General features: G+C 44.5%; 1 protein-coding gene across 7 annotated transcripts in view; it reads left to right on the top strand.

The window, feature by feature from the left end:
* The window catches only part of LOC138568696 (P2R1A-PPP2R2A-interacting phosphatase regulator 1-like), a 334324-nt gene that overhangs the window by 632 nt on the left and 307324 nt on the right, over positions 1 to 26368 (top strand). The gene's annotated exons all lie outside the window — the stretch shown is intronic.

Raw genomic sequence — 26368 nt, 5'->3', positions numbered from 1 at the left:
TACTTTGCATCATGGGGCTTGTAGTTTTTTGTTTCTTCTCATTTACGTTATATTCCTACACAGTGCTGGAAATGGAAAATATTTTCTGTGGGAAACCCTCCCCTTCCGAGGGGCGGAAGGTGGTATTGGGCAGGATGATAGTGGGGCCGAGTGCTTGGTGTAGATATGTTTAATTACCATTATGCCCAGTAATACTCTTCCTCGTTGCAGTACTTGCATTTGAAGCTCTGCCTCACCAGCGGGAACCAACTTTTCTTCAGACTGTGCCCCTCCTTACATATACGTATAATACCTACCTGTTCCCACAATCCCCTGGTTACTGTTTCTCCAGCCGTATTGTTGACCCATCGGCTCCCAGTGCGGGTGTGGAGTGATATAGTACTGTGGGATGGAAGAGTAGGACCCGGACTAATGATGATTGATTACTGGTAAATTATCCCATTCATTCTTTCTTGTCCCAATACTTACCTTTTGTGACTTAACCAAGCGTACGTCATGTGGAAGAGTCGGTGATACATACATCGTCCACATTGCATTGCTGCTTGCTTTCACCACTTTATTACTGTCGCCATAATAACAGATTATGCCTGCGCAAGTGGCTGCCTTTCCCCTAGTCAACTTGCCTTGTATATGTCCTGGCAGAGGCAACACAGGGGCCTCATGCCATTGAGAGGACTAGTTTGATCCCTCAACTAACTGTCACTACTGAGGCATTCCTACCAGCCCACTATGCCTCAAAGGTCACTAAAAGACTGCCTGATTTACTGAAGTCTTCAGGCCACTGCCCACATTCCATAACTGTTCTCCTTACGTATATGCATTGCAATGGCTCTTCATCTAGAGATTTGAACTGCTGCAAACCTAGAGTGATCCCAATCATAAAGTTAAAACAGGCACCGCTAAGAAGTATACCCCTTTGCCTTTTGTGGTAATGTGGGGCGAGGGAAGGCTATACACTCAGTGGGTGTGAGTGTGATTTAGTAGCAACCCAAAGAGTAATGGTACAACAGTCCAAAATAAAGAGAATGCTCAATCAAGGTTCTATAAAAATAATCTACTTTTAACAAAACACACCATCAGCAAAAATAATGAAATAGAAAACACTTATCACAACCCACCCCTGAGGAAAGAGCGTAGAATATGTAGAGATAGGAAGATGTAGCATTCTGGGTCTTGAATCTGGGGCAAGGCAAGTAAAAACCGCTATTTCTTTTACAGGATCTATTCAGGTGTAAAAGGTATTAAGAGCAAGAGGCTGTTAGCAGTCAATAATACCAATGTGGTTCTTGACGGTTTGACATCAAACCAGGCTTCTTGGCGCTGTTTGTTCGGTTTGAGTGTAGTGGTCATGTTTTTGTGGACTGGGAACCGTATCGAGGCTTGCTCAAGTTCAGATTCAGATTTTGAGGGCCATCCGAGTCAGTTTGACAGTTGGTACGACTGTGAAGATGCTGGTGACTGGATGCCTGGTTCTTACTGGATCGGTTCGATGAAATGTTGAGGCTGAGGATCATGAGGGCCAGCAGGATCACTTTGCAGCTGATCTGACAAAGAGGCCAGAGACTGGATGTGCAGTTTGGTTCAATTGCTTTCATACACCATTCGAACTCTGGGCTTGATGATCCACCAGAGTCGGTTTGACTAGCGATGAAGTTTGGCAGCAAAGATGCTGTTGGCTCAAACGATGGCCGATGCAATAAAGAGCTTGTAGTTTGAGCCGTCAATGACTTGCTCAGCTCGCACAATGCGGCATGCAGGTTTGATCGTGCGGTTCATGTACAGCAGTCTCTTTGTTTTAGACAGGGATTGGATGTCAAGAGAGGTTTAACAGGAGCCTGTGCGGTTTGCAGGTGATGGTTGTAAAGCTGCAGATTGTGAGGGCAAGCCACGTCGTTTGGGCAGCAAAGGGGCTGTTCACTTGATGTGTAGTTTGAGTCGAGAGGCCTCAGGTGCGAAGGTCGCGGTTCAATGGATCCCCCAGTCTAGTCCACTGTAGATTAATATCGGCAGGCAGTTCAAGGAGGTAGGTGCAATGATGAGCTTCAAGTTTGAGCCAAAGGAACAATACACTCAGCTAATGCGGTGTGGTGGCAAACAGGTTTGAATTTGCAGTTCTAAGAGCAGATGAGTGCCAGAGGCAACTCCAGATGGTCCTGATTGTTCAATACATTTGAAGGGGCTCAAACCAAGTTTCGATGGTGAAAACATGGTGAACCTGGAAAACTTGAGACTTGGTTGCTTAGAGTCTCAATCCAGGGATTCAAGAATATGTTTTAATTCTCTTGCTCCCACACAAAACAGAGACTGTCCTACAACTTCAGGTGTCCCTCGACACAGTGAGGTCCTGGGTACCGTTGTGGCTGGCAGAGAGACAGGTCTTGTCCCACAAGCATTTCACTCCCAATGGTCCCTGGGGATGGTTGGGGGACAAAGGTCGGTTCTGCCTTGGACACTGAGTCTTAACCTCTTGCAGAGGACTTTGGAGAGATCAAACCTCCCAACAGCGGTGCAATTAATTCTTCCTCAGGTTTTTGTTCTTGAGTGAATTCAAGGAGTGGGACCTTTCTTTAAAGACAAAAACCCACAGCTTATTAGACTAAAGCTAGCCTGCTTTAGGGGTCCAATCTCTGTTCTTAGAGCAAGGGGACTTTGTCTTCAGATATCGCACCCAAAATGCTTTGTGCTGGAGGAAGTGGACAGGACAAGAAGGGAAGATGAAGGCACAGAGAAACAAGATGGTGCAGCCTTCCTCCAGGTGTAAATGGCTCCCTCTACACTAAACCGCCACCTTCGTTTCTCAATAGTATCACAGGTCTCTTTGGTGTGCAGCACCCCAGTCTGAGGCAAAGCCTTTGGTGTATGGGTATGCCCAGCCTATCAGTTAACGTGCGTATCTTGCCCTTTTACGCATGTAAATATGGCAAATACGGATCATTTCATTTTGTACTGTGTACACTTTGATTTATTCATTAAGAAAACCTACTTTCCACCACTAGATGGCACTGTAGCATTTCTTTTGTCAGCAGCATAGCATTCTTATGCATGATGGTGAATTTCCAACTGAAGGACCAAATCTGTGACAGCTAAGTGAGCAACACAGTAAAGCATGCACCCTTTTAAATTGTGTTCATACCCATAACGTATGTGTTGGATAAGTTTTACTCTCTTGCAGAGGAGAAAACTCATTTTTACTCTCTTGAAATTGCATTTACGCTCTAATTTGAAAAATCATGCGTAAAATACTCCCACCTCAAAATCTTATCTGGAGCACTGGGTATGCCCTATGATTTTTGTTACGAGAACAGCTTCCAGTAGAGTGGCTGTCTCTCCGGAAAGGGTGTTCCTGCCCTCACAAAGGAACAAAGTGAGCAACCCCAAGGCTGCTGCCTTGCCAGCAGTAGCAAGGACAGCCTGTCTGCGAGAGAATACACAAAACTCTTCCACAGCTGAAGTAAATTGTATTTGTAATGGGTTATTTATAACGCGCTTAATACCCAGAGGTTTCTAAGCGTGGACCCGGGTTCGAACCAGTGTTGCTCAGCGTCGTCTTGCTTCCAAGGTGAGTGAGTTGCCCCTCCGCTATCCTTCCGAGACAAGGGCTGACACGTGTCAGCCCTGTGAGCCTCCCTTGGGCTTACAGGGCATACAAGTGTGATACCAAATTGATGTGGCTTGGATAACTATGAGGGATGTTGGCCACCATACCTAAACTAATTTATGGCTTATATAGATTTTTATTCTTTTGTCAAATGGATACCCGTCACCTCTGAACCTGCTTTGTGCCACTGGAGAGCAGTTGCTGCAGATCAGGCTACTGATGCAGCAGGGCACATGTGTACACTTTGCTTTTGGCATGGAGCTTATGAAGGAGGAATCTTATTGGCAGATTATCCTTTCAGATCTGGAATTACACATATTTTATTAATTTAATAAAAACCAAAAGCCAGGGCTTCTATGCCTTTGGCAAATGGCAAGCCATCACATTTTACCATTGTATTATGCAAGCCTGTCTGCTCCCTGCCCTCCCTGCAGAGAACAGAGCCACTTTGAGGCCCCCACACCACCTGCCCCTGTAACTACTGTGTCAAACCAACCCCTCCTTAACCAGTATAGTACGACCAACATCACAGTGGCTCTACTATCACTTTGGGAGTAATGGGAATGGGACGGAATGTATAGACTAACCCCTGAGCCCCTTCTATGGACATTGCGTCCACCCTCCCCACATCCCATTCAGCCTCTGAAACCAAAGGAGATCCACCTTTGCTGACCCTAGAGAGTCCTATATGTCCACCCTGTGGACACTGAAACTCTGGCATATTTCCTGCTGACAGGGCTTCCTCCTGTGAGCTTAGAAATACCCTGTTGAGCTTTTGCCTGAACATTCTCCACTCTCCGAACGTAAGCTGCCATCAGGGACCTAGGAATATGGGTGAAACGTCATCCAATTTCCTGAGCTAGGGCCTCCAACACCCGCTATCTCATTCCTCCTTGGTGACTTACATATGCCAATGCTGTGGCATTGCCTATCCTCACCAGGAAAGATTGGTGTTTGAATTCCTGCTCAAAAACTCCAAAGGATATGCCGATCACTGCAAGCTCCTTTCAGTTTGCTAGCTCTTCCTGATCCCATCTCTGTTGGTAAGTCTCTCTCAAGGTAAGAGCCCCATCCGAGACTGATGGCATCTGTGGTAGGAGTGCTATTTAAAGAAGTATCCAACCCTACTCCTTGAGATTTTCCATATTCAACCCCCTCTGTAGAGAAACCACCGGAGGGGGGTGCTCTGTACTTCCCCTCTTTATATGGTAGAGGAGAGGCACAGAGGACCCCTGCCAAGATTCTCTATTATTGGTACATGGTCGAGCACTCAAGATCTAGCTTCTCAGGAGGTGATGCAGGCTGGTTCTTAAGTACAGTGTAGTCCCCAAGCACCCACAAAGGAATGTCCACACACTGTATTGGTTAAAACACAGTCTTTTATTGGTTAAAACACAGTCTTTTATTGGTTAAAACACAGTCTTTATATAATTAATATTCAAGGTCATGTACACTATCACAATAACTCACGTTGTACTCTGAAATCAACAATGGTAAATATATACAGTTCTACAGTGGTACCACAAACGTTATCAGATCTCATTAAAGTGCATATGGTCAGAATGACACACAGATCAAATAAAGGAAACCAGCAATAGAAAGAGGAAGGAAAGCAAGATGGTTGAACAATTGGCAGAATACTGGTCACTACCGTTAAACACAGCTCTGTGTGGAGATCTCCTCCCCCACCCCCCCCAACCTTGGCAACCTTTAGAAGAAAGATACAAGCCCAGTCCTTATATTCACACTAGACTTTCCAATAGTTCTGCAACCCCAAAGTACCTGGCATTGTAGCGTTTCTCGTCGGGGAATCGACGGCCCTTCGTGAGTGTCCTCCCTTTCAGGCAGGAATCACGGGTCGTCGAACGTCCGACAGAGAACAGGTCGAGCAATGACGGTGAAGTGGCCGTGTCGTTCCTAGCGGTGCTCGTTGACTGGGAAGCGTAAACGTCCTGCAAGGAAGAGGCGTGCGGGGCACCTCGGTGTCGATGGTTCTGGACCACAAAGAGTTTGAAGAAGTTGTCGGCGTCTCTGTGGTCTTTGGGTGGCAGGAAACCCACTGGCGGATGCTCCTCGGCACGTCGACGGTCAGGTCTTCTCCAGCAGGATACAGCGGCGACGATGCGGATGAGTGCGTCCTTGGAATCGAAAGTTCTTACACAAACGGGAGCACAGCGGCTCCAGTCGGTGACTTTGGTCGTCGACAGTGGCGGACAACAGTTCAGGCGCTTCTCCTTGGAGTTCCGCAGCAGTCCCCATATCGGGTCGGCAGCCTGTCGAAGGTCTGTCTACCAGGGAGCTTTGGCAAATATCAGCTGGTGCACGATGGTCCCTCGTAGCTCTGGAAGAGGGCGCCTTACCAGGTCCTCTCTGGGTCAGTCCTTGGAGGCACAGCAGCTTTCAGATTGTGAAGGAGAGCAACAGCAATTCTTGTCCAGCAGGGCTTCAAGGTCAAGCTTCAGTTACTCGTCATAGTGGACTTAGCTTCTGAACACGATTCCTAGCAGTGAGAGGTCCCCAGATATACTGTTGATCTCCCATTCATTCCGCTGGGTCACACTCAAGCATCCAATCACGACTAAGGGCAGCCAGGCAGGCAGGCAGCCAAGCAGGCACATGGTGCATTCAGGCCATTCTCTTTTCTTCAGACACTCACAACAAGTTATGTGTATTGGGACAAGTACCAAGCCATTCAACACTCCACACTACATTCATACCGGTTTTGGGCAGGGTAGTCTCAGTCATTGTGTCAAACGCCAGATACTAGACACCCACAACATAGAATGCGTATTCCTCACCATTCACCCAGGTCCCACCCACAGGCGTACCCACAACATACAGTCGTTGAGAAGGCTCCAGCCAGTCTGGTCGGCACTTCCCCACACTACCATATATGGAACTTCCACCCAACAGCCAGTCAGTGGGAAGGGACAGAGTCAGGGCTTCCCGGGACTTCGGGAAGATCAAGGTAACAGGTGATGGAAGGCAAGAGGCCATGGGGGCCATTTTGTCTCCATCGGGAATCTACCGATTCCAATGGCAGGGCATGGGCATCCAAAAATGGCGGATGCTCAGGGCACCAGTCATTTCAGCACAGAGCTGCCACCAGCCCGTATCCTGCTCTGTGGGTCACACACAGGTGCCCAAAAACATACACTAGGGGCACAGGGTTGTACCCCCACTCATGGGTGCCATAAGGGTATCCCTTGGGTCCGTTCACCAAAACAAGAGAGCTGCACCGCCAGGAGTCCCACACAAACTCCTGCACGGAAAACATGACAGAACACACGATAAAAAGCAGTAAAGGACAAGGATACGGAGGCCCTGCACCTCTGATGCATTTCCAGCAACACCCCCCCCCAGGTCCTCTGTAAAACCTAGGGATATGGGGATCAAAGTCTGGTTGCCAGTGTCTGTGGGACAATAGAGGCCTGAGATCTAGTTTTGCCAATGGTACCAGGAACACACAAGAAGCCATGTCCCCTTGTACCATCTGGAGCATCCTGCCAGATACCCATTCTTTTTCCGTGTTCCTTCTTCCCTTCCCAGGTAAGCTCATTGAGAAAGCAGTAGTCATGCAACTCCTCCAACACATTGATGCCAACAGCCTCCTTCAGTCCTACCAATCTGGATTCAGATGCAGCATAGAAATGGCTACCATTAAGGTGACCAATGGTCTTTATATCCTTGATGATGGTCATCCTTGCCTCCTAGTTCTCCTTGATCTCTCAGCAGAATTTCACATGGTAGACAACCGGACACTCACCGTCAATCTACATCTGCATGGGAATCAGCGAGATCGTCCTCGGCTGGTCCAAATCCTGCCTTGCTAATTAACAACAATTCATACATCTGGATTCTTCCAGATCACCAACTCTGCTGATCACCTGTGGCGTCCCGGAATAATCCATACTGTCCCCTGTGACCTTCAATCTTTACATGTAACTGCTCTGAACCCTCTCTTCACACAACATCCACCAATTTGCAAATGACACACAGATCTATCTCAATATATTCTCCATCAAACAAATCTACAGGCTCACAGCCTGATTCAGCCCTAAATGTCCAGTGCTAACCTGAAGCTCAACCCCTCCAAGACTGAACTCCTACTGCTGTCCAACAACACTGAACACCCCAACATCCAGACCTGACTCTCCACTATAAATCTTGAGGTCTTCCATCTGCTCACATGTCCATACCTGGGTTTTCTTGGAAGGACTGGTGTTAACGCGGCCCAGGAAAGTCTCAAATTACCCAGAGGACTTAGTCAATCCAAACCAGACTAAAAAAACGGAGGAGACAAAATCCAGCTTTATTATCATATAACAAAAGCAGAGACAGCATACAAGCATTGGAATCTTGAGGCCCTCAAAGGATACATAGAAAACAATTGATTAAATACTACATATTCGTCATTTCATTGCTAACGTCCTAACATCTTAGTTTCGAAAACCTTCGGGATAGGTTAGTGGTGGTGACTATATATAGACTCTGTGTAAAACATTTAATTGGGTTACAACAATCTGATGGTTCCACCTCTAAATTGATAAAGGTAAAAATACATCATCCCTACACGAAGTGATTGGTTGCCAAGCTATTTCATGGGCAGCATACCATTGAAGGTTTTGATTGGCTGGTTTCTTACAAGCCAACCATGGGTACTTAACAGGTCGGCAAGATATGAGCCAGACAGCGGGTACGGGGAGAGGGACCCATGGACTGTTCATTAAAGAAGTTACCATACCTCATCCCTAGGCATTTAGCCAGGGTGATCTCTTTCTATTTTCTACGTGGTGTCTCGTGTCTGGGTGCACGTGTAGGGTGTACAGCAGATGTCCTATCTTTGTTCATTTTTAATGATTAGGCAGTGTTACTTAATTATGGCTCGCATGCTGATGTACTGTGTATTGAATAGGTTAAATCCCAATAAATAGGAATGAATTCTGATATAAATGTGTTTGCTGTTTTCCTGTTGCCACCAGGGACACTCTTGAGTTATCTTTCCAGGTGTCTTTTGGATTACGGTATCCTGCACCTGGCTAACAAAGACCGGTTGTGCTCTTAATTAATCTTGAGCGTATATGGCTTGTGTCTTTGGAATCGTCATCTTGTTCTTTCTCTCTGCTGTTCCTAGCCTCTCCTATTTCTGGTAACCTTGACTTGGGTTGCTAGCTACTGTGTGAGCTGTGCATTGATATATATATTTTTTGGGATTCAGCGTTGTATGTTCTCGCACAGTCTTGGGGCCTTTCTATTAATTAAAAGCACGCTGCAACTTCCATTTTAAGAAGGTGGCTGTCCAATTATGCACTTGTTTCTATATTAGTGAATTATATTTGCTTGTAATTTTATCTTGCAATCGCCCTATACATTAGGCATATTTGTATTTTTCATGTCTTGTGGATGCAATGTTAATATTCTTCATGTATAAATGCTTATTTTTCCTAGTGTCTGTGTTTCTTCATGTTGAGTGCACATTTGCTTTGTGCCTAATGCATGCACATGTATTGTTGCAACAGTAGTTTGACAGCTTTTGCCATCTACAACCTAAATGGTCTCTGTTGTGCTGTACCTGCCTGGGATAAGGGTGGTATGGTTGCCTCAGTGAGTACATTTTCTCACCTGTGCGGTATTGGGCCGGGGAGGGGCAGAAGCTATGGATGACGTAGTCATCTGCCTTTTAGCATTCCCACTCTGGTTGAGTCCTCAACCACACTCTTCCTTCTACTCTCCCCCACGTAGGGCTCTGTGGGTATCCATTTTTTAGTCACCCTCATCAAAATACCCCCACGTTTCTCTTGTTCATCTGGACCTCAGGTCATGTATGAGCACTCCCCATTGGAATCACAATATACCCAGTGCTCTGTGTAATTGAAGGGTCCTGAGGAAATATATATTTTGACCATGGAGGTGCGATGGGGCCTCACCATTGTGTGGCAATATGGGAAGTCATGCGTTTGTGTATACTCATGCACATGAGTATCCATGTTTATTACTATTTTCCCCCCTACTGCCTTCTTAGCAGTCTTTTTGCATTGGCTTATTTCTATTCTTAGAACACAGAAGGCTAATATTACTAGTACCAATATGGCCACTAGTATTTTGAATGTGTTGGCCGTCCAGGTGGGTATCCATGAGAAGAGGTAGTCATAACTTGCAATATCTTCCACCATGTTTGTGTGCGTTTCTGTCAAAGTGGCTATGGCCTCTGCAAGGGTCCCATTTTCCTCATTGTGGGCTGGTGAATACATGCAGCAAGAAGGTCCAATTTCTGCACACACGCCCCCCTCCATGGGTTTTCTTAGATCGACCTTTGTATTTTGATGGGTCATTTACCATATTGCGCTAAGATCTTCCCTTTATGACATTAATGCCCCTTAGAGTTGTGTTTCTAGCCTGTAATAGCTCCAATCAGGTTTTTTTCAACCATTTGCCATCAGTGTTGACTTGCAACCCGGGAGTATAAAAGGTGGTAAAGAACATTTCTGTTCTACTAAATAATTTATTCTTATCTATACTTTTGTCATATGCCTTTGCCATTGTTTGTCAAATCATAGTTCTCCCCTTTTGTGTGCTTAAAGGGACCTCCTATGTCTTGTGTGTGTTCATCCTGGGGAAATCGCCAATCTGCACTTCACTTTGGGGAACTAATAAGGCTGGTTCACGTATTGCCACCAGAGAGCACAGGGTCCACAATTTGGGGAAGTTGCATTTAGGCCTTTGAACCACAGTCCAAATGGTGCTCCATTAAGTGCCTACTTTCATGCCTGATATGTCAAAAATACACCTGCACTTTGTGTTCAAACATGCACTGTGCCATTATTTCTGAAGTACAGGGTGGCATCTTTTAATGGTATTATAGGTGCTGGTCCTCTTTCATCTTCTACCCAGGTGAGCAATTTCATATGCTTAGGTCATTCCTTAAGACCTACATTATTTGCATTTTACACATCGTGCCTTTATATGTGACCGTCCTCTTTTCCAACACCCAGGCAGTGCTCCAGATAAGATTTTGAGGTAGAAGTATTTTACTCCTTACCTTTAAACTTTGACAGTAAATGTGATTTCAAGAGAGTAAAAATGAGTTTTCTCCTTTGCAAGAGAGTAACCAGTATGCAACATCCAGCCGACGTGTGGAAAGAGTTAAAACTTCATGGAAATCATTCATGCAGCAGCTTTCCGCATTGTGACATAAAAGCAGGTTTCTCTCACAATTACAAAGCACACAGTGAATTGGCATTAAAACCCGCTCACAAATGGAACAAATGAGCACTGACACTCCGAGTTTCCCTTGCATGTAAAGAGGGTGTAGAAGAGCAGTATAAGCTTTTTAACACTCCGCTCACACAGGTCAAGATCGGCTTGAGTTAGAATGTGTAGGCATCCCTCATGCAAACAGAAAAGGTGAATCAGGGCAATCGCAATGCAAGCTTTAATCATCTAAAACAGGTGGAGGGGGACAGTGCAGGGTGTAAAGCAAGGGCAGAAGATTCCCACACAGGGAAATGATCAGGAATGTGTCCCCACAGTAGAAGCGCCTCTCATATAGAACAGGTGTAACATAGCTTTCAGTAGTGCACATGCCACTCCCAAAATAGAAATGGCGTACCATGCATCTCAGTAGACCATGCTTTCCTCACATAGAACAGGAATGTTGTGAGTCTCAACAATGCACGATTAACACACTTGGAGTAGATACATTGTGGGTTACAATAGTATAAGTTCAACTTGGATGGAGACGGAGCTGCATGGTATGGAGCAGTGCAAGCACTCCCACACTGAAGAGCTAAATTAAGGGCCTCACCATAGCCGTGCAAGCTACACTCACATATAGCTGGAACATCCATCGTATGCCTCTGCAGTCCAAATTACTGTCATGTCATGCCTAGCACGTGCCTCGCCAATACAGCAGTGGGAGAACCAACCCACATAGAACAGGAACAATTATTTTCCTCAGCAGTCCAAGATCCTCAAAGATCAAACTAATGTAATATTGATGGCGAGTAGTCCAAAATATGTACATTAACTAGAATTGGAAAAGCTTTGCATAATAGGAATTTAGTAAACTATGCGATGAATCCGCCATGTCATCACTGAACCCCACCCTAACGTCTCCTCCCATATGGCCTGGAGAAGGCAGATTCTACCTGATCCTAACCCTGAGGTTGGCAATGAGGGTCAAAAGGGCCATTGAAGGGAATATGTGGTCTAGTTGTTTTAAGGCAAGGCACCTGAGTGGGACATTTAAACTTCCAGATTGGCCACAGCTGGGTGGAAGAGGAAGAAGCAGGAGAGACACTCTCCCAAGCTGTGGCTTGGTGGGGGCGGGGGGCTCAGAGCATGTGCAGAAAGATGAGAATGCAGATTGCATTGTCTATGAGGAGGATGGGAGATCAGGAGAGCTGGTGTCGATGAAAGTGGAGCACCAGAGGCTCCCAGAGAGAGACAGAGACCCAGACGACGAGAGAACCGAAGAGGCACCCGAGATGCTGAGACAACGAAGAGAAGGCACTGCAGTGCCGTGCAGCACAAGAGGACGGCGCTGAACCTGCCAACAGTAAACGGTGAGCCTCATAAGAGATACAGGGCACCGGGACGCTTTGTAGCATTTACGGCTCCCGCAATTAAGCCATAGGGAGTCAGAGAGCAAAGGGAAATGAGAATGGGGAGGCAAAGAGAGTTAAACGATGCATAATTAAACTCCTTAACTGGTGAAATATAGAAGGCTAAAAGGATGCAATTTCCTCATTCATGAGATGTCAACTTGGGAACCTCTCTCCCATTGCCAAACAGCCAAGACACTATCCAGAAAAAGTAAGCGTTCAAAGAGGGCACAATTCTCCATTTATGAAACAACAACTATCTTTAACCCACATTGCAACCAGCACAGAGACTATAACAGAGATAAAAGGGCAAGAATGGTGCAATCTCTGAGATACCAGTTTGGGGAATTCTGTAACCTATATTGCCACTAGCAGAAGGGACCAACTGTTGTAATAGGAGTTTTCTTCCTGGGAGGAGAGTGAAGCAGGAAAGGGACCACTAGTAAGAAGTTGGTCCTGGAAGGCGAGCAGACCAGGAATAAAACAGTTTATTTGAGGAAGTGTGGTTGTGGTAAAAAGGTGCTGTGGAAAGACATTGGTAATTATATCTTTTTGACAAACTGTGGCATCAGCAAAGAAGATGTTGGCCTATCCTGACAAAAGCATTGCATTGGAAGAATTATTGTGAGATGCTAACATTTGCTTTGAATCCTGAGAAAGACATTGTGTGGAGAAAAACTGTCTTGGATTGTGAACTAGTGTTTTGGTGAAGACACATTTGCCTTATCGGGAAGGATACTGTGGAGGACAACAAATGTTTTGGTTTGTGAACACGTGTTTGTGAAAGAGACATTTACTTTACCAAGTGGCAGAACGCAGTGAATGTAAAATACTTTGTATTGAACTGAACAGAACTTTGTTGAATCAGAACTTTTCCAAGGGTATTCATGAATTGATCCAGGGGACAGGAGTCCAACCATGGTCACAGGGAGTACTTTAAAAAAACTTGAAGTTTTAAACTTTAGCATTTTTGTGTTGAACTGCAGATAGCCAACTTTGCCTTGTACATTTCTGTTATTAGCGTTAGGGTTAGATGATTTTTGGACACCAGGTCCTCTTTCTCTAGTCTGTTTTCTCAGTAGGGTCCTTTTCATTAGAATAGGGAAAGATAGGTGTTTATCTCACACCTTTTTATTTAAATAAATTGCAAACATTGATAAAAGTAAACCTTTGTGTCCATCTCTCATTTCTGACCCCACCCAACTATAATTAGTAGGAATTCAGCCTTAGAAAAACAAATTATTTTTATACCAATTCCTAGTCACTCTACAGCTGGTTCACATGTTTCAGAAGTGGATGTTAATATAATACTTCCTACTCTTGTTGTAACCTACTTAATTTGTAATTGAATTGTGTAACTGTACTGCCTTAAGAGCTTTAACAGCTGCCTCAGGACCGGGAGCGCTCTACAAATAAAGTACAAAAAAATAAATACAAATACCAGGGAATAAGCCTCTCCTTTTGTTATTTCTCCAAGGTCTGGCCAATATACCCTGTCTGCATATATTGCAAAAACCTGGCCAATTACACAGTAAAGCAAGCATAAATTGTAGTGTTTGTTTTGAGGTTTGAAAGTAGACTTGTCTTTTGATGTTTTTAAGTCCCCCTTTCCTGGAATAGCACTACCAAATGGTATGTCAATGTTATAATATAACAGTGCAGAGAGGTAAGTGCTAAATGCTAAATTCTATATCTAAACTCATGGTCATATTTTGCTGGAAAGAGTTAATGATTTGTTGGTTATACAGCGCTTTTGCCAAAGTGCTGTACATAGAACATATTTACATACAATTATCGGCCAACTGGGATTTTAACTTGTGACCTGCAGATCACGCACAAATCACAGCAGCAAGAGCTCAACCCGTGAGCTATCTTACTGGCTAACAACCGGTCAGTGAACTGTCTATCGGCTGAGGTGTAATAATCATAGTGCTTAGAAGTTGGAGGAACCATGCATGTAGTGCTATATAAAGTAAAATATTTATCTGGAATATCACTACAGGGACATGTTTTGCTATTTCAATTATACATTTTTAAAGAGGGCTTGTCCTTCCTGAAGAGTCAGGTTTAGAATGTATTAATTGCGGTCTTGAAGATTTGAAAGAGGCTGTTACCCCTGCGATAGGTGTACATGACAGTCCGGCACCCTTGAGCAAGGACTCAGCTGTCACTGGCCATTTATATTAATGTACCACATTGACTGTAAGTTAATGGCTGTAAACTAGTGTACAAAGTATGCAATAGGCAACGAAAACATGACAAAAGTTGAAAAAGAATGGAATCCAAAACAGTTGATAAGTAAATATGTCCGGTTTCAAACAATTTATTATATTTGTGGAAAACCTTCTACACAATGTGTATGAACACCATATAAATGCATCATGATAAATTCACACAGCACAAGAACTCTTAAAAATACTTTTGTGCAATACAGGTTTGCTTTCTATGGGGGGAAAAACATAATTTGTTACAAAATATAATTTCAATTTGAACTCCATTTTCCATCTTGCTAATGATATGCTCTTAACATTTTAGGAAAATAAATATGTACAATGGTTCTATTTGCAGTATGAGCAGGTAGATCCACAACACAGCAGCAGCGTAACAGAAACCTATCCTTATATCATTGTGTGTGCTTTTATTCTGAAAGGTTTTGGTGGCTTTTCTACATAGCCTTCAATTTCTTCCATGCAGATAAAAAATAAAGGAAGCGTTCTGGTCTCTGTCAAGTATCCTGACCTTTACACTGCCCTCTGCTCTAAACTGATGTGTACGATTACGCAGGATAATAATAAAGCTGTATTATTTACAAGAATTTAATGCATAAAAAGGACTGGTGCGACGCTTATCAGGAGGTCTGCACCCAGGTATCGCTTATCTTTGTGCATCATTCCATTGCAGCATTTTGTGATCTTCTATTTTAATCCCACCCCATTAATGTCTACTTGTAGGTATTTTACTACTTTGGTTGTGTTTTATCATTGTGTTCTTTTGTTTTATCAAAAAATCCTTATGTGGGGAATTTGCTTTTTTCACCCACTCTATGGAGGCTGTCTGACCCTGGGATTGTCCGTGGGTTCTACATAGTGCACGGTGTGTTAGGCAATGTGGTGAATTCAGTCGTACTTCTGTGGCTATAAACATTCTGAAGGCACTCGTAGGGGATGAGGGAACACACAAAACAACTATCAGACATCTCTCTTCCCACCTTGTTCATGTGTTTGTACCACATGTTGTTAGTGACACAGACCGACTCATCAATATACTTGGTCCGATGCATGAGTCGCCCACACCTCTTTTCAATCTTTAATCTGTGTGCTTACTATAGGTAATTCTTCTGTTGCCATTTCATTTGTCATTGTAACAATAGTTATGCTTCGTTTACTTTTGTAACTACATTATAAATGACCAGTTCTCTTAATGTCTTAAGTATAATAAAATAAAGGCTACAAAATATTTAAATTGTTGCTATATGCATTATGGCTAACATGTTTACCTTTTGCGAATAACCAGGGGCATTATTCCTTCTGTGTGCTAAAACGGAATATCAAATTTTGAACAATCCCATTCTTCCCACAGAAGAGAATCGTCTTTGGTTTCTTTAGAGAACAAGTACACACATGAAAAACTGAAAATTGAAAGGAAATTTCTTTCTAAAATAACAACACAGTGAGACATATATTCCAAATTCCTAGAAAAGGATAAGTTTTCACAAATTATGATATGATATGGCATTTATAACGCGCCTATACACAAGTGTTTCAAGGCGCGACGCGGCTAGGGGGGGAACAAAGGGAGGACAGACAATGATTCTATTAGGCCAGGTGTAATTCAGATCGCGCAAGTGCATGGGAAGGGGGGAAAGGAAAAGTGCAAGGGGGGAAGGGAGAGGGGAAAGTGCAGTACATGGGAAGTGGAATAAATAAAACACATAAAAACAGGCAAGTGCAAGGAAGTGCGGACAAAGTGCTGGAAAGGGGTCGGCAGAGGGTTTCCTGATGAAACCCATGATGAAACCAAGAAGGACCGGATGGCTCTGGGGAACATTTGCTGTTTCTTCTATTACTTTAAATGTGTCGTGCTTTATTTTTGGACAAATGTCCTTTAAAGAGGTTGGGCCAGTAGTTCTTGTAGGTAAAGACTCAATGTTTTTTTTTTTTCTTCTTCTTATTGCTGATTGGCTCTCGTCATCTATCTTGTTTGGGGTCTGCGCCCCTCATTGTTCTTGTTTGGGGTAGTCTTCACATTCAGTCTCAGTAATTGCAGACGCGCGGGTTGGGGTTTCCTCTGTAGGGTTTGCCTTCCCTGATGTGGAGCCATGCATGCCTTCCTTCTACTTTCACGGCAGACGTCCTCCATGAGATATAGGCACTGGAAGCGTGGTGTGTGCTACTTCCTTGTAACATTGCAACGCAAGTCTGTCACCTGGATACAAAAAAAACTGTTTTAATAGACTATCAGAGATCATTGGTTCTTTATCTTCATCTGTGTTCTTTGAGCTCCCCTTCTGTGGTTGCACCTGGTGAGACATAAATTTAAGAAATTCTGTCACAGCTGTCAAATCGTGCATTTGCTTCCCCAATACAGCAGCAGCATTCTCTGCGTCTGTGTGAGCCCAAGTGTGAGGAGCAATGGGCGAATGCATTCGGAAGTCCCGTCACCAGCTCATGTGGAGTCCGGTGATTGCAAGAGCATTGTTCATTATGTAATGCGTATAGGGCTAGATGGAGGCAATGTAGCCACTCCTTTTTAGCTTGCCAATTCTTCCTTTCAGGAGGCTGTGGCGTGCTCACAAATAGCATTTGCTTGTGGGTGGTAAGCTGATGAGGATGTATGCTTTACACCCAAAAGGATAGTGATGTGCTCGAACACCTCATTTACAAAGTGCGATCCGTTGTCCAAAAGTAACACATCGGACACTCCCCATCTTGGAAATACCTCACGTATGAGGAACCTTGCAGCACATGTGACATCTGTATGTGTGCATGGACCGGCTTAGGTCCATCGGGAAAAGGGACATACGACCGCTAGTTTATACCTGTATTTGTTACAAATTTGGAGCATATCTACATAGTCGATATGCAAATGCTGAAAAGGTCCTATAGAACAGGGTAGTGCTCTTCTCACTTTTCCCAGAGTATGCCCCGCTGCATATTTCTGACCTATCAAACAATTGATAATAAGCAATGCCTCTTCCATTTGAATACCAAACATCCGCCGGCAGGCAGAAGAGCCGGCGCTGAAGGCCAGCTAAAGGCCCTGTTGGCCCCTGCTGCACATCACTATCCTTCTTGCAGGAGACCAACTCCACCAGAGACCTCCTGCGACCCCCCCCTCGGCCCCAACAGCGCAGCCTGCACCTGCTGGGACTACAACACCCTCTCCGACAAAGAATGCTGCCTACCTGGCCGAGAAGCGACCAGCGACCCCTTTTTGCAGCAGCATCCAGTGTCACCGTGTTGATACTGCAACCCCCAGCCCCAGGAGCAGCTCCGTGCACTGCGCCAACATTCAAAAGCAAAATAAAATGTTGGGTGCGGCACGAAAACGAGGCTGAGCTTCCAGAGGGTTGCTAAGCAACGCCTCTTCCATTACAATACCACATCCGCCGGCAGGCAAAAGCGGCGGTGCTGAAGGCCAGCTAAAGGCCCTGTTGGCTCCTGTTCGCACCAGGGGCACATAGGGACTCTCCCTATTAATACCCTCATCGACCCCCCCCCGTACAAAACTGAACATCCATCTCCAAAACTGCCTGAACCTTTTGAAGTACCTGGGTGTAACGCGCGTGAGTGCCCTCTCCCGCCTAATTGGGCACCACTTTGAAAATATATATGTATTGTACATATGTATTGCACAGACTAACGTTCAGTACTTGCTGAAACCTGTCTCCATCCCAACACTGTATTTTGTGCTCTTTCATTTATCCTGTATATATGGAACCCACATGGTGTGCCAGCTTGTTATTGGTTCTTAGCACTGTAATACCACTGCATGTCCATCCCAGCTAACCCCTCGTTGATTGCATTGTACTAAGCATTTAGCTCATACTATCCTCGACCCAGCCTATTCTGTTTCCTAGCTAACAGAGTGATTCCACGGTAGTCTAGCCACCTATTTGTCATAGATTCAATTAGTCTGAAATAGTTCAAACCAGTACCCTCCCACTTTAGAATGACGTGAACCCATACTAACTAGGAGTATGTACCAATACATGCTCAGCGTGATCTAGAGCAGCCTACTTTGTATACAATGACCATATGATTGTCTGCCTAGCCTATTACTAGACCTATTGAACTCTGAACGGACTAGCGCAGCTTTTATACTATTACAGTGAGTGCTGTCCACTTCACTCTGTTTAGCCTATTCTAAACCTACTCCGTATTAACCGGCCACCGTCCTTGCTCACCATCACTGCTGAGCCCTGCCCACAGTGCCCTCACATGCACTTGGTGTCCCACACTCTCACACACCGTAACTCTCAGACTACCGGCTCTCATACTTCCCGCCCATTGGCTCATTTTGTTTGAATCACAGCCAAACCATATCATGCTCCCTCCCAACAATAAATACCACAGAATTAAGGCCACCTCATTCTTACCAGCACTAAACGCCCCCATCTTAGATGCCAGAATCAAACCCGCTAGCTTCCTACCCAAAGAATTTACAAACATTCCGAATACCAATAAAGAGTTGACTCCGAAGCTCACTAATGACAGAAGCACCATAAATACCTCCACTAACTTGCAAACCACACACCCAAATACTAAATTCAGAAACACCAGACTTCACTCCAGGTTACTCCCACACCATCAGCCTGTCCTTAACAGCAACCTTACCAGATACCATCCCAATACTACAGCTAATCTTAAGGGGCTCCGGCCCTTAAACCTTGCCAACACTAGTAAGCGGGTATCTACTCAACAAGCCAAAATTTATACTACTGTGCCAGGCAACCAAACAACTCCTACACTAAGTAAAATGCTCAATATAGAACTAGTCAAGCCTATGCAGCCTCTCAAAGGAATCTTAATCATTACAAGGTCTCTAGTGGCTCACGCTACAGATGTAGCTGATACCACCCTTTCCAACAATTTAGATTTCCTAGCTGTAATGGAATCCTGGCTGCTATTACTAGCCATCCCAGATAACTGTTCCATCATTAGAGTTGACGGACCCACCTCCAAAGGAGGAGGCATTGTCCTTATTTTCAGGAACACACTCGATATGAGATTAGTACGCTCACCTTCATTATAGTTCACATAAAAGTACCACATCTGTTCACCTCATTTATAGACCTCCTGGACCATCAGACACCTTTGAAGAAGACATAATGAACCTACTATCTGATAATATCAAAACAACTTCACAAACCCTAATATAAGGAGACTTAACTTGGGTTACAATGACCCTAACCGCATCCCTGCAACCTCTCTAGCCAACACTCTGGTTGAACATGGATTCACTCAAATAATCAAACTACCCACCCACAAGAAAGGAAGGACCCTCGATTGGGTAGCAACTTAAACTGCAACATCGCAGTAAAGGGTATTACACCTCAAACCTGGTCAGACCACTTCCTTATCGAGTTTGAGCTCATTATGGCCTCAGCCCACAACACAACATGTCCCTTAGCATCTTCATGCCCCACGAGAAACAAAAGAAATATTACAGTAGAGGCAATTATGCACCTTGTAATCCCGATCCTCAACGCACTACCGTACACAAGTGACCCTAGCGTCCTGGTAGATGCATATAATTCCTCATGGTTCACCCCTGAGCTGAAAATGATCTGCACTGAAAAAAGAAAACTAGAAAATCTTTGGAAACTCGCACCCTCCCAGGAGAACAAAACAAACTTAATCTCCATTTCCACCAAATACAAAAATTAGGTTATCCACACAACGCGAGACCTACAACAATAGAATAAAACCAGCGCAGGTTCTAGCACTAAAGAACTCCTCACTATCCTGCGAGAAATGGAGACACCCAACCCTCCTACAGACACGTGCCTCTGGTGTACTAAGATTCAAAGTGCGCTCACCAACAAAATTACAAATCTACAGACCAAAATAGCGGACAAACGCAGACTACCTACCGCACAAGCAGCTACTAAAACCACCCCCACAGATGATCCAACCCCCCACCCCCTCCGTCTTCAAATTCTCCAATGTATCTGTACATGATGTACAACAAATCATTGCCTCACTGAAACCATCAAATTGCAAGGGTGATAGTTGTCCAGCCCAGATTAACAAGGATGCGGCTAGAGACCTGGCCCCATTCATCACCAAACTCGTCAACTCCTCCTTCTCCAGTGGGGTAGTACCTAGTAACCTAAAGGAATCCTGGGTACTTCCACTACTCAAAAAACAGAGACCCCACCATTCCCTATCAGTACTGTCCCTTTCCTGCTAAAGATTCTAGATAGAGTTGCATATTTGCAAATCCAGGGTTACCTTGAAGCCAACAAACTCTTGGGTTCTCAACAATCTGGCTTTAGACCTCAACATGGGACAGAAACTGCCCTTGTTGACTTAAAGAGCTAAATTGACGACCTGAAAGATAAAGGTGGCTTTGCCGTCTTGCTCCTGCTTGACTTGTCAGCGGCATTTGGCTTGGTCGACCATAAGGTACTCTGTGAACACTTAGCCAATCTGGGGAAGAAGGTTCTATCACATGGATACAAACGTTCCTAAACAAAAGGACCATGCAAGTCTTCTCACCAACTGCAGCAGCCGACTCCATACCGATCACCTGTGGTGTGCCCCAAGGGTCCTACGTCTCTCCCATTTTGTATAACATCTTTACAAAGCCATTGTTTGACAAACCGGCTCATCTGGGTGTCACCTACACCAACTATGCAGATGACACCCAGATACTCCTACCCCTTACAGGCTCTTATGACATAGATGTACTTAGGATAGAATATATCATCATTCAGCCATGGATTGCCACCCCTGGCCTGTGCCTGAATGATGATAAAACAGAACTAGTGTTAGTTGGCACCACAATTGACCGAAATACAACATATTTAACATATGCAGGAACAACATCCCAATTGCCAAAGTAGTAAAAACGCTTGGATTCTACCTAGATGCCACTTCCAACCTTAACAAACAAGTAAATATGACCTCCTCGGCTACCCCTTACACAGGCAAACTGATAAGAGCTTGCAGATCAATGCTATCCTCTGAAAGCTGTCTCAAATTAGCCATAGCTCTCTTAGGCTCTAAATTGGACTATTGTAATGGGCTATACTTGGGCACCAATAAAACCGTAATCAACAAACTGTAGACTGTACAGAATAATGCTCTTAGAGCTGACCTAAATACAAGACGAAATGAACATATCTCAGCAACTAGGATGCAACACAAGTTGCTCTCCATAAATGAAAAAATGAAACTCAAATCCCTGTGTCTTACCTTTAAAAGCACTGCTTCACACCCCCCCCCCTCTCACAGAAAAATTCACTTAGAGATCCTCCACATGTATCACCAGATCCACAGATACGTTCTGCCTGACAGTTCGTAGGTTTAACCTTAAAAGATCCAGCGGATATAGCTTCCCGGTCATGGCCTCCTAACTCTGGAGTTCCCTCCCAGCTAACATTAGGACCATTCAATCATTTGAAAACTTCAGGAGAAGTGTCATAGCCTGGTTACTCCGTACTCAGTGAGAACGAACTACTACTGTTATCGCACTTGTGTGTAAACAAATTAACCCATGTATTTGTCTATTACTGATGCATGTACCTACCGCTCTTGCTCTTCTCCACTTCTGATGCATGTACTGAACTCTGCCAATGTGTTATATTCCTATGACTGTATGTATTACACCCTCTGTCTAAGGGACTGCCATTATTATGTAACTGTACTTCGAAGTGCCCAGATACCTCTGGGCCAGGTGCGCTATATAAATATAATGAACAGTCCCCTGAAATCAGTACTGAAAGACACTCTAAGTGTGTGGTGCGTAGTGTAGCTGCTCTAACGCTACTGTAAGCAGCCCTAGGGTCCTCACAGGTTTCCTAATGCTGTCCTGCCACAATGCATCTGTGGGGGACAAAAGGCTCCCCCTTCTTTTCCATAGCTCCTGCTCTTCTGGAGGTGCTCTTCCCTGTCATTCTAGAATTTGTGTTATGGGTAACGTATTAACACCTTTCTTCATCACCATATTGTGTGCACGTGTATATTTGTTTGGTGCAATCGCAATGTCAGATACTTATGGGAAATATGCTGCTCTTTTGGCTTCTAGGTCTGCCATCTCATTGTCATGCAAAATCAAATCCGCACCTCTGGTGTGTGCTGCAAACTTCACCACGGTATTAGCCGATGGACGTTGAAGTGCTTCTGTGAGCCTGTCTAATAATGGTGCATGCCGCAGGGGTGGGCCGTCTGCACCCAGGCAACCCCTCTTTTTCCATCGTGACAGTCCTGCATGTACTGTTGATGTCACGTAGGTGGCATCAGAATACACTGTTACTGCCTCCTCTTCATGCGTTTCAAGCACAATATCAAACTCTACCAAATCTGCTGCTTGTGCTGAGGAATGCGCTGACAGTCTCAAAGCTGCCATTCCCTCCTGCCTTCAGCCCTGAGGTGCCACTGTGCCTTTCACCCATTCTCTGGTCTATTGACAACCCATGAATGAAGAATGTTATTCTCCCACCTAGGGCATTTACTTTGATACGGGGTATCCCTTAATGGTATTCAGTGTAGTTAGTACAATTGTGCACGTAATCTCCCTCCTTATCTGGTTCTGCTATGAATCTGGCTGGTTTTATCACTCAACACCTGACAATTCTGATTAATGGATTTGATAAAATTACCTTGTAGCTTGATGCTTTCTGTGTAGTTAATGGACTCTTGAGCTTTTCAATGATAGCAAATAAAGCATTCTCAACATATGTTAGTGGACAACCCATCGTTATGCTGGTTTACTTCTCAATTGCAAAGGCCGCTGCAACCAATGCTTGCTCACATGGGCAGTGGGCTCTCCTTACTGGATCTAATATCCCACTGTAAATTGCTAATAGTTTGTGTCCCATGGTAGTTTTCTGTGCAAGGACAGCCATCATGCCTATTCCATTTGAATGAGAAAATAAAAATAATTATTCATTGTAATCGGGGATCCATAATACTGGAGCTGTTCTAATTGCTAAATTCAGCTCATCAAAGTCACCTATTATTTCACCTGACCAGGCTATAGCACTGTTATCTCTATGCTTCCTTGAGTCCTTTTTAAAAGCGGCCGTATGTGCTGTAACCAAAGACCCATGCCTTACAGCAATTTCAAGCCCTTTTTTTTCCTCCGGTGTTGCCTTCCTCCCTCCCTTCCTTCAATATCAGCTGACCTATGTACAGGACCTCTTCCTGGTGGTATTTTCTCGGTGTCTACTGTCTACCCCTTTTCTGCCAATTCTATCATTAGTTTCACTGTCTCTCCTGCACGCGCCTTCCATGGTGCTACATACCAAAATGTCGTCCACATATTGGATGACTGTACTGTCCACATGTACGGTCCCCAATTCCACCTGCAGCACTAGATTGAAGACCAAGGGCCATTCACAATACCCCTAGGGTTAACGAGTATGTTTCAACTTAATTCCACAATAAGTGAACAAGGCCAAAAACTGGCACTCTTCATGCACAGGGATTGAAAAGAAAGGATTCTTTAAATCTGTGGTCTTGCCCCTTGAAGTGTCTCATGGGCTAGATGGAATTATCAATAACGATCTCTGACCCAAATAACCAGACAGACCCAAAGAATATGACAAAGTACTATGTTATTATCAGCATAAAATAAGGTAGGATAATCTGGTAAACAACAAGCTGAAGTCCACACACACTCGCTCGATTTATACGAAGGCTTTATACCTCAATGTACTTCAGCTATGATATCCTACTTGGCAAACTGTAAAATGTATTGAAGGGAGTGATTGGTTAAGGGAACTCATGTACCTATAGTATGTATAAGTGTTTGGCTGCCACTTATCTGTTAGACACGCCTCAAACCACCTAAATACGTAGAATACTGATTATAGCAGAGAAATGGCTCAGGTTGGTCTTTGCAACGCTTTATAGCATGCTGCTACATAAACCCTCTGTTTGGTTGGCATACTTTCCCAACCTTGGACTTTTGACTTGTTAGCAGCACGTAAGCAACATAGACCCCAGGTGCCGAGAGTAACATCATACTACTCCCCATTTCCAAATTAGTCCATCCTCTATCATCGGTACGGCCCTAAACCAAGGTAGTTGACATTGCAATGTGTTCTTTATTCTGGGACTTTTAAGGGCGTGTAGGTAAACCATTATCTTTGTGTAGAGCTTAATAAATAGCCCTTGTTTTCGACTTCCGAATCATGTATCCATTTCTACATTTACTTATTGCCATTTGATTTAATTGTACTGGGTGTTATTACTCCACTCTACCTCTAGAGACTTGCTCACTCCACCTTGCATCGGCTTTTTGCATCTTCAATTGTCCAATACTTGACTCTTGCAGATGTTTCCTTCTTTGCTTAATCTAAGAGCAATATGTCTTGCATACATGGCTTATCATTTCGACTCCCCTTGTGCCTTGCAATTATTCCTTGAAGTAGCATACGTGATACTGGACCAATAGACTCGTCTTATTCCTCACATGAAGTTGTTTTTCCAGCATCTCCTGACTCAGCAGCCCTGGTCTGTCTCAGAGGTAGCTTGATTGGTTTTAATACAAGTCCGACGTCTTGATCATGTGGAAACAGAAGGGTGGCACAAAACTGGCAGGGACTTGGGGCAATGCAAATAAATTATATTAAAGGGTGTCCTGCCTGGGATAGATCCAACATGCATGAATCCTGCATGGTTGTAAATCTTGTGATTTCTGAGGTAATTGAATGCCTGTTCACCTTCATAGATTGACAATATGGTTATTTAAAAAAAAGGAATACATAAAAATTCTGTTCCTTTTTGAGGTAGTTTCTAATTGGCCTTATTTTATTGCTTTCTAGATGCACATGTACAGCATCTCCTTAGATATTTGCTATGGGTGATGTCCTTTTATGTCAGAGTGTAGTGAATAGGTCAACATTTGTGCATGAACCTAACATAGACCGCATTAGTGCATCTTGGTAGACCACAATGTGAGCAAAACCGAATCACAAAAACAAATAATTAATAGTTCATTTTTTTTCTATCAAAAATACACATCCTGGGTGCCAGGATGTCTGGTGTGCTGGGATGTCTGGGACCACTGTGGTCCGTGATTGGTCCACTTCTGGCATAGCTGAATGTGAGCAGATCTCCCATTAGTTTCTCTTCATTTTGTCGTAAATGAGACTTTGAATAAGAGAAGGCACACTACACCCATTCCAAATCGATCTTCTGAGTTCACACCAAACTTAGCAAAGGAGCCAAGTATCCTGAATCGAAGAAGCAGAACGGTGGAACCACTGGAAGGTTTTGCACACTGAACCCACTGTTGTCAGAGCCCCTGTTTCTTATCGATCAGACTGCCTGCAAGGGTGCTTTGACCCCTTGGAGTAGTGGGACTGGCTACTCTCGGCACCTCCTGCTTAATCTGCAAACAAGCCCCTTTGGAAGTGTTCCTGGACTGCCCAGTGAACTGACCAGCTCGTACAGGACCCTTGCCTTGGAACCGCTGCTGTCTAGAGTTTTGTCTTGAGACCTTGGGAACCGTAAGCTCTTGGTAGGCACTCTCCCGCTGAGTTTCGTACACCTTGCATTCGTAGGTCTGGAATTGGGAGAGTCCTCCTGAACCCGAACCTATGCAGTACCTGTCTCCCCCGCTGTGGTGACGAGCTTCGTGGGTGCCTTGCTGTGCCCCTATACCCTAAGACCAGCTGCAGTGGAACTGGCCCAATTGCCTTTCCCAGAAGCGCAGAAAACGCCACTGGCCCGGTAAAGACTGAGGTCCCGGAACGCAGCCCCTGACGCTGGAGAGACGTGCAACTGCTGGACTGGACCCTGAAAGCGAACTGGAAGACTGGCATGGTTTGGTCTGAACTGTGTCGAGTCGGTGAGTACTTGCAACCCTTACTGGTGGCCCCTGGCGCATCCATAGACCTTTACGCACAATTGTCCCATAAAGGCCAGTCACGTTTGTAGGGATAGGCTGAACTACCATCGCATTCCCAATTCCTGGAAATTGCTCTGTGCCC

The sequence above is a fragment of the Ambystoma mexicanum genome, chromosome 1p (genome assembly GCF_040938575.1).
Source record: "Ambystoma mexicanum isolate Mex_15411 chromosome 1p, UKY_AmexF1_1, whole genome shotgun sequence".
Taxonomy (NCBI): domain Eukaryota; kingdom Metazoa; phylum Chordata; class Amphibia; order Caudata; family Ambystomatidae; genus Ambystoma; species Ambystoma mexicanum.
Note: the sequence above shows the minus strand (reverse complement) of the source record. Positions and strands in the feature narration are given on the sequence as shown.